This window comes from Lygodium microphyllum, chromosome 22 (assembly GCF_053477565.2).
Source record: "Lygodium microphyllum isolate KBCC chromosome 22, Lygodium_microphyllum_v1.1.10, whole genome shotgun sequence".
Taxonomy (NCBI): Eukaryota; Viridiplantae; Streptophyta; class Polypodiopsida; order Schizaeales; family Lygodiaceae; genus Lygodium; species Lygodium microphyllum.
Window position 1 is genome coordinate 107,638,387 of NC_141156.1, and position 10,169 is coordinate 107,648,555.

At 38.7% G+C, this 10,169-nt stretch overlaps 1 long non-coding RNA gene across 1 annotated transcript; it reads left to right on the top strand.

Annotated features, from left to right (window-relative positions):
* The first annotated feature begins 6,507 nt into the window (after nucleotides 1-6,507).
* Nucleotides 6,508-8,259, top strand: LOC148017491 (uncharacterized). Its single transcript, XR_015687883.1, has 3 exons — nucleotides 6,508-6,855; nucleotides 7,080-7,400; nucleotides 7,554-8,259. It is a non-coding gene; the product is annotated as an uncharacterized LOC148017491 (long non-coding RNA).
* Nucleotides 8,260-10,169: the final 1,910 nt, after the last annotated feature.

The window sequence follows — 10,169 nt, forward strand, 5'->3', positions numbered from 1 at the left end:
TAAGCATTTTCTGGACGTGCCATCTATTCTTTAGGTGATTTGTATTCGGGATATGATCAGCTTCAGTTGGCTTTGGAAAGCAGGGACATAACCACCATGAGAACTCCTATTGGGCTTGCCAGGATGTGTACCTTGCCTCAAGGTGCTACTAATTCTGTTGCGCATATGATGAATGCCATGCATAAGGTTCTTCATGATTATATACCTCAGCTTACCATGCCTTTCTTGGATGATGTGCCCATTAAGGGGTGTCCATAAGAAGAGAAAAATGAGAGTCTAAATGAGCAGGGATGCAGATACTTTGTGGCTTATCATATTTCATCTTGTGAGAAGATTTTGTCCAGGTTAGAAGAAGTGAACTTGACACTATCATGGCAAAAATCTGTTTTTGGAGTGAATGAGGTTGTTATTGTTGGACATATGTGTGGATATTATGGCAGGAAACCCTCACCTGATAAGGTGGATGCTATAGGCAAGATTACAGAGTATTGTTCTACCACTTCAAAGGTACGGAGATTCATTGGAGCTTGTATGTTTTATATGATTTGGATACCTCATTTTGCACACATAGCAGATTTTTTATATCAGCTGCTTCGAAAGGGGCAGAAATTCTATTGGGATGAGAGCCACACTAGAGCCATACGGAAATTGAAGAAGTTATTGCAGATTGCTCCTACTCTCAGGAAAGCAGATTATAATTGCGGAATGCCTATTGTATTGACAGTTGACACTAGGCCAATTGGCATAGGTTGGGCTGTGGGTCAAGATGATGTAGATGGAAATAGGTATGCTATTCGGTTTGAGGCGAAAGTGCTAAACGAGAGACAAAGGAGATATCCGCAAATCAAGAGGGAGTTATTGGGGATTGTTACGGCTCTCAAATGTGACAAGGAGTACTTTATTGGAGCTTCAGTTGTGGTAGAGACAGATTGCTTGCCATTGATTGGTATGATTACGAGTTGCTCTAGTCCGGATATAGCTATGTTGAGATGGATTGCATACATCAAGTCATTAAATCCGGAATTTAAACACATAGCAGGGAAGGATAATCCAGTGGCAGATATGCTCTCTAGAGCTAGATATGATGATGAGGAAATACTATTTGCAGAAGAGGATAATGCAGAAATTTCAGCCGCTATGGTTGATCATGTTTGTCATGTCTATGATATTGTGGCTTTCATAAAAGAACTATATGTTGGAGATTGGTTGCAGATTGGCAAGTACCTTAGTACACTAAGAAAAAGAGATGAATGGACAGATGAAGAGTTCAAGAAGATCAGAAGGAAAGCCTATGGTTATTTTCTCAAGGACAGATTTCTTTGGAAGCATCCGAAGAAAAGAGGTGGATTACCTTTGCGGGTTGTCTGCGATAGAGAGACACAGTTACAGGTGATGAGGGAGTTTCATGAGAGTCCTTGGGCTGGTCATAGAGGAGTGTGGGTTACTTATGAGAAAATCAAGGAGAAATATTGATGGAAAGGCATGTATAGAGATGTTTCTCACTTTGTAGAGACTTGTAGAGACTGCCAGATGTATTCGGTAGTGCGTCATCGAGATGAGCTTCATCCGACCTATCTGCTATGCATTCATTATAAGTGGGTAGCTGACTTGGTTACTATGCCTATGGGTCTATGGCAGACGAGATATATTGTTTTGGCTAGATAGGATCTTACCAATCATGTTGAGGGCAGATCTTTGAGAACGAAGACCACTAGTGCAGTGTGTAAGCTCTTATTGGAAGAAATTTTCTGCAGGTATGGTTGTGTAGGTAAGATCACTGTGGATCACAGTGAATTGGATGTAGATGAAGCTAGGGAGTTTTTCTCTCAACTAGGAATCAAGTTGGCTCTAACCACATCATACAATCCAGAGGGAAATGGGAAGAGTGAAAGAGGGCATCCACCGATAGTGAAAGCATTAGCCAAAGCATGCAGAGGACGGATTGGAGAATGGCCGAGACTTCTACCATTTGCTTTGTGGGCTGATCGTATGACTCACAATGTTACCACAGGATATATGCCGCAGAGTTGATGTATGGTCAGAAACCGGTTATGCCAACTGAGACTTGTGCTTTGACTAAATGGTATACAAAGGTAGTATACATGTAGATATACTATACAAAAAATGGAGTTGTCAAGTGAAAAAAAATTCATATTAGAGAGTTAGCTTGGGCATTGATGTCAAAAAGAAACTTATCTCATTATTATTGGGCTAAAGGAGTTGCTATTTTTGTATACATTATGAATAAGACACCTACTACTGTTGTACATAATATGATACCCAAAGAGAAGTTTACAAGTAGAAAGCCAAAATTTTCCCATTTGAAAGTATTTTGACATATTGCTTATGTGCATATTTGTGATGAGTTACATAGTATCCCAAAGGAAAAAAAAGCATGTATTTATGGAATATGCTCTTGAGTAAAAGGGTTGCAAATGTTATAACCCTATTACACGTGAGCTAAGAGTTAGCAAAGATATTATTACAAGAAGAGGTGTATATGGAGTAGGTAGCAATTTATGAGTATTTAGAGCATCCCACATTTTTGTGTAGGTTAAAACAAGTGCTCTATGACCTGAAGCAAGTACTTAGAGCATGGTCTAACGAGATTGGAGAGTATCTTCTCAACATTGTCTTTTATAGTTCTGATATTGATTACTCACTTTATATGAGAAAGAGAGATGTAGATTTGGTCATTATAGTTATCCATGTGGATGACTTGATTATTATAGGTGATAGTACTGACATGGGAATGCTCATGTTTAAAGAAATTTTGAAAAGGACGTTTGAGATAAAGGATTTGGGTAAACTAAGGTACTTTTTTGGTATTGACGTGATCAAATGTGAGGGTGGTATATGGCTATCCCAAAGGTAGTATGGCTTGGATATGTTGTCCAAGTATGGTGTGATAGCATGTAAGCCCCTTTCAGTACCATTGGAGTGAAATGTGAGGTTGAGTACCAATATTCGAGATGAGATAGAAGACCCTACTATGTTCAGGAGGATATTAGGAAGTTTGATTTACATGACTATCATTAGGCCAGAGTTGAGTTATGATATTAGCCTTGTCAATTAGTTCATGTAGGTACCTAAAAAGACTCATTTGGATATAATTAGACACATATTGAGGTATGTGAAGTCCACTTTACATTATGAACTACTTTATGAAGCAGGCTTGGATAAGTTATTCATGAATATATGTGTGCATCACGTGTTTCAAAATTAGGTAATTTTAAAATACCATTTATATACATTTTTAACATACGAAAGGGTGTAATATAAAGGAATAATTAATAGATTGAATAAAAAAGGGTTATGTTTTATTCAAGAAAATTTCATAGATAATGATATCTATAAATAGGCCTTGAACATAGGTGATGTAGAGGATATACATATAGTAACTTCCTCGAGGAAGTAGGTAAGGATATACAAGTGTTTTGATACATAGATGCAGATTGGGCTGAGTAGCATGTCTCATAAAAGATCTACCAATGGATTTATTTTTTTCTTTGGTGGTGCACCAATTATGTGAATTAGTGAAAGGCAACCTTTGGTTTCTTTATCGAGTATAGATGCTAAGTACAAAGATGCTACTATGATAGCATGCGAGATGATATGGCTACAAAAGTTATCAAGTGAAATGGATGTGCACAGAGATGGTCTAGTTGTCTTCTATTGTGATAACATGAGCAACATGCAACTAGCTAGGAATGCATTATTCTATGCTAAGACAAAAAAAAATTAAAGTACATCACTACTTTGTGAGAGAATGTACTTGCATGAGAGATTGACTTGGTATATGTCAAAGTATACATGATTAGGTAATTGATAATTTCACAAAGGCATTGGTGCATGGAAGCTTCAAAAATTTTGAAGTTGGAGTTACAAAGATACAGCTGAGCTTGAGAAAAAGTATTGAGATAGCAAACTCAACATGTGCAAACATTGATGATAGACCGCCTAGTTAGATATATCCGAACATCCACACTTAGCACATTGGTGGTCACTATGATCCTCAGATGGCCCCCACTGACTTATCACTTATTATATGTGGTTTCTTGCACCTACCTACACTAGCATAGTTATAGCACCAATTGATTAGTATAGTCAGTTATGCCCTATTTGACTTAGTAGGCCACATTTCTTTATGTTGTAGCTTATCTATACTTTGTATAAATTGTATTGTGTATGAAAGAAGAAGAAAAAACCAGCAATAAATTGTTTTGTCCTCCGTCTCTCTTCTTGTATTCTTGAATGAGTTTGCTCTTATGTGTATGGTTATATCCCTCTTCAAACTTTTGCAACAACTGAGAAGCAACAAGACCTTTTGCTAATAGATATAGAAACCTTTAAGTTGAAACATTAGATGAGTTTTAATCAAATCATTGTCTTTTCCACTTTCTTTTAAACTAAAGGTAACTTGGTAAGTTGAAAATTTTAAACCTTATTGTTCTTCTCGAAATGTGAGTAAACATGTTAATATTTCTATTAAGAATAATTACATGTCCACTCTGGGGGTTCACTATATATATGTATTCTGTATATCACATGCATTCAAGGTCTATTTACAAATATTTTTATTTGTTAATTTTCTTTGAATAGAACACAATCCTTTTTAATTCAACCTATAAATAACCCCTTTATATGACACCCTTCTATCAATAAAAAATATATAAAAATGGTGTTAAGAAAATCCTTTTTTGAACTCCCATGACATATACATATATTCATGATGACTGAGCCCTTGAGAATGTCCATCTTAAGGATGCATCGAGTAAAAATGATACCACATTTGTATATGAATAGAGTAGTCTGGTGATCATAAGTCCTTCTAGTCATGGAGTTTTTATGGATGCCTGCATGTGTGTATACCTCAATGTTCAATGATGTGATACCTTCCTAAGTTTATGGGTTTCTCCATGTGATTCAATTTTGCATATATACATATACATACATACATATGTACATACATATATATAAATATAAATATAAATAGATAAATAAATAAATAACATGTATATATATACATGCATGTATCAATGCACTTGTATATATGTGTAGAATTCCATCTCAACCTCTAATTAATGTCTCTCATTTAATGGTTTTGTCATCCTAGTCAACATCCACATAAACTTTCTCACATATTGGTAAATCCATACATACATGTGTGTGTGTGTGCATATACACATCTTGATATATGTAAGGTTCCACCTCAACCTCCATGTGATTATGTCTCTCAATCAAAAGTCTTTTCCTCATAGTACCACCCACTTGATTGTCATAAATATGATGTGATGACTGACCTATAGTATTGTGAATATACATAAATTCACACAATCATAAGCACACATACACATAAATAATATATACTGACACACACAAACACATGCAGATACATATATACATTATAGTAACATATAGATACTCATGACAACCCCATTGATGACATAAAATTATTTAAGAAATGATGATGTTCCCCGAACCATAATGGCTCCATTTACATTGCCCTCACAACACAACTACCATTCCTTATACTGTCCTCTCTAGATTCAAAGAAAATAAACTTCTTATGGGACCCACACAAGTAGTCTCTATCATCTAGAAACCCTTTAAAAAACGAAAGCTTGGTTATATATATGGAACCTAACACATCAACTTTTGAACATATTGCTTGTAAACAATAATTCAGTGCCTAGCTTGGTTTAGGTGCATCTAGAAATTGATTGGAATTAAGCTAGTTTGGCATGAACTTTTTTAAATTTAATTAGCACCTAACTACCTTGAATTCATGTAAATGTGAAGAAAGAAATCTACACACCAATCCATTCTTTATGCCAAGGCTTTCGAAAGGTATTCATACTAAACTAATTCAATATGCAGACCTAGTTAATTCGTAAATGCTTAACTAACACTTATATTGATTTCTTTGTATCTAGATGAGTTGCATGTACCATGAACTACACAAATATTGATCAACAAAAATAATAGCCTTATGAAGAAAAAGTAGCCAAATATCTATAAAGTGGGCTAATCTTAGAAGTACAAAGCTAAGCCCTTGAAGAGTAGTAAAAAAGTTCAACTTATCTTTGGGAGAAATAGTATATGGCTATATTTCTATAAATATATGTTGAGGTAGCATCATAAGTTGCCATAGAGATGAAAGCAAGTTGACTAACTCGCTTAGATACATCTCACTACAAATGTCCTCTTTGTATGTTCACCCATATTGTTTTTGTGGGTTTTGCAACACCATCGGCACTCATCGCCTCGAGAGGACATGTGTGTGCCTCAATACACATAATATTTTAGCTCAACCTCCATGTGATTGTCTTCCTCAATCAATGGCTTTGTCCTCTAGTTGACATCGACTTGATTGCCCTGTCGTTTTGCACATGGGCTTTCCTACTTAATAGTATATATCACCTCACACCTTAAAATTAATCACGTTGAGGAGCGGATCGTATTTAGGAGCGTGTATGAAAAACGTTTTCGGGTTCGGACAATGCAAAAATCTTTAACGTGTATTTGCCGTTAACTAAGCGAAAAGGTCTCGTAAGTTCAACGTTCAAATTACATGTGAAAGAGGCCGGACGTTGGGTGGCTATAAAATGCCCAACCGCAGCACCACCAAGCACTCACGACAATTCCTTTGCCTCCCTTTCTCCTCCTTGATTCTCTAGTCTTCCTGATTCACCACACGTGTGCTGTTCGTACAGAGCTCTCATCTCTGATCTAAACAGTCTGGTTGTATTTTGCGCGCACTAGCGTTTGCAGAGAATATTAGAATTAGAATACAGCACAATGGCTGCAACGTTTGGCGCACCAGCTTCTGCCGCGAAGAACTCCAGCTACACGGTAGAGAGACTACTTGGAGCAATAATAATCTCACATACTTATATATATAGAGAGACAGAGAGGGGCAGAAAGAGAGAGAGTATGTGTGTGTGTGTCTCTCTCTCTCTGCCCCTCTGTGTGTGTGTGTGTTCTTTTATGAGAGGGGCAGAGAGAGAGTACTCTGTGTGTGTGTGTTCTTTTATGTGTACTATGCCGCACAATATGCGTACTACGTTTGCTTGCAGGAGGAGCGCAGAGGAGAGACGTGCTCTGGTCGCATCCTCGTTTGAGCTGGGGTCGTATCATGACGAGTCAACACTCGGTGCCGCCGGGGGCGGGGCAGAGGTTACGGATGATAAGGGCAACATTGACCTGCCCCCCGGTAAGTATCCGGCCGAGTACTGGAAGGACGTCAGCAATCACGGCAACATCCTCGCCACCTTCATGGTTACTGCCCGCCACAAAACCGGCTTCACTCCTGATCTCTCCAGCGCCTCATTATCCAAGGAACAAGCCAAGGAATATATGGAGAAGTTCAATAAGTGGTTAGCTGTGCTCGACGAGGAGTATGTACTGCTCACTCATGATCATTCCCGTTCCGTTTGTGAAACTGTCTGCCCCCCTCCCCCGCTTCTCGTATGTGCCTCGTATGCGATAATTCTTTGTTCAAAAGCATATAATTGCTAACGCACTTGCTCGCTTATCATGCATGGTCACAGGTATTCTCCTTATGTTCTTTATGTTGGTGGGGACAAAAGCACGAGATGAAATGACAGCACCAACTGTGATGTGGTTCTCAATGGCGTTGGTGAGCTTGTGGTGGCATTGGCAGGCGTCGCCGGTGGGCCCTTAGCTGCAGCACTAGCTAACAAAGTCCGAGAGATTGTCAAGAGCTCAGCCAAGTACGTGACGCAGACAGGAGAGGCTGTGCAAGCAGGCTATTCCTTGGAGACGACCGCCACCACTGGCGAGAGGGACCCCATCCAACCCATTTGCTTTACCTCTACAGTCATGGGAAAGGCCCAAACTGGCAAGAGTGTCTCCGAAAGAAGTGAAGTCAACATAAGCTACCACAAGTACAAACTTAATAGCGCCCTTATCATTGCCATGGCTGACTACTTTGCTGAACATGGTACGCTTGTTGGTGCCAAACAGTATTGCGAGTACGTCAATGCTCCACTCCGCACTTACAAAACGATCGCATAACCAGCTGGCCCTCACCCCCCCCCCCCCCCCCACCCCCAAAGCTCTACTACTTACAAAACGTTCACATAACTCCCACCCCTAAGTTGTGTTCTTTCTATCATCAGTGTCATTCGACTCGACAACATGTGAGCCCTTTCTCTGTAGTCACGTTTTCTTCAAATTTACTTGTTAGCGTGAAAAATCTACTATGGTAAAAGTCCCATCACTCGCCAATGTTTACACCTCTGGATGTTTAAATATCATCTTCAGCTATTTGTACTAATCAACAAAGTGTCTCTCAAGGGTATGTGCATGTGCTACAATAGGTTTTGTTTTGTGCCTACTCATGTTCCATTAGAAATTGCAAGATGTTTGCATATAGATGTGTTGAACTCCATGAGAATGACAAGAGAGACCAGAGGAAGAGGAGAGTGGCAAGATACCAATGATCATAAAGAGAGTCCAAAAATAAAGACAAGAGAGACCAGAGGAAGAGAAGAGAGTTGGAAGACACCAATGATCATAAAGAGAATCCAAATATAATACAAGGAGTTTTTGAATAGTTCCTACATAGGAAAACTCTTGCCATGTAGAAAATTCTCTAACTTTTCCTAGGTATATGTATATAGATTCCCTATGTATAACCAGGGAATTACTTTCCCCACATCCCATGTTGGGGAATCCTAGGTATGCATGTATGAACTCCTTATATATAACTAGGAAATTTATTCTACACATCTTCAACTAGGGACTTGTAGGTCATATAACTAGGAATTTTAATTCTCCACGTCTTGAACTAGGGATTTGTAGGTCATATAACTAGGGAATCATGTTTCCCATGCAACATAGTAGGGAATTCTAAGCCACACAACTAGGAAACTTGGTTCCTCACATTTCATACTGGGCAATTACAAATAGCCATATCAAGAACATATGTATACTTCATGCAAAAGTATAAATAGTTTATGGAAAATGGTTGCCAAGCAAATTAGGCCTAAATTAAGTAGTCATTCAATAATAGAACATTGCTTCTCATCCCTTTTTACAAAATTGTGTAAAATTATTCTCTTTATTTCTCTAAAAAATAATTGGTGATGCACTAGCACTATAAAGGTAGTTATATTAATCAATAATTTAATGTTGAGCACCATGTGACCTAGCTCAATACTTATGGAAATTAGAAACAAATTGTGGTGTGCCATTTGTGCATATTGTTCAACACATTTCTAATACATATGCATTATAAAAAGATATGAAAATGATCCTCTCTACCATATGGCATAGCCCCATTCCTTTCCCCTAAAACAGAATAACCCGAAATTTCTACATCTTGTGACACTAGGTCTTCATTGTCTTATCATCTCATCATTTGAGAAAAGTTCCCAGCTAACCGGGACCACCCTTCCATATGACGGACCTAAGTCATGTCCACTGCACTTTCCTCAATTTGCTTTAGTTATCTAATTACCTAATACATTACGTTTTGACATGCAAAATCAGCTTCCTTAATTAAACAAATTAATCACAGGTTCCTTCACGTAACTTAGGCACTGACATAAAAACAATGCCAAGCAAGTTTCTTTTTCTTCAATAACTGCTCTTTATTAAAAAGAAAAATCCTAGAGTACATCCAATATAATGCCCGAAGGCTAGCCCAGCAATCTATAGGATTGCTACTCCAAGTTCCGCCCGTTGACTAGTACATGGGCCTCGAGATCCCATCTCGAGTCATGTCGGTCCCTTATGTGGGATCCAAAGGCAAGGTATTTAAAGCCAGAGCCTCCCCTAGCACCCAAGCATCCCCCCGCTCCAAGCAGTACCCACGGAGAGACCTCTCGCGGTGGGTTAGGTCCATATACCCGGCACGGCTTACAACCCCCTTGGATAGGGCCAAGTAGACAGTCGGAGGTAACTGTTCCTGCCTCTGCCTCCAGGCTATCAACCTGAAGCATTAAGTGTTTTCCTTGAATTAGTTCCTTGAGCAAAGAGATCAAATAATGTACCTAAGTACAAGCACGAACATTTCGAAGGTCGTTTGTGCGACCGACTGCTAAGGTGTGACTCCTTTTTCTCGGATGCTCCTAGCACCCGATCTTGGGTCTTTTCGCGACTTGGCAAGATCCCAATAATTTCAACAAGAGCAAGTGGTC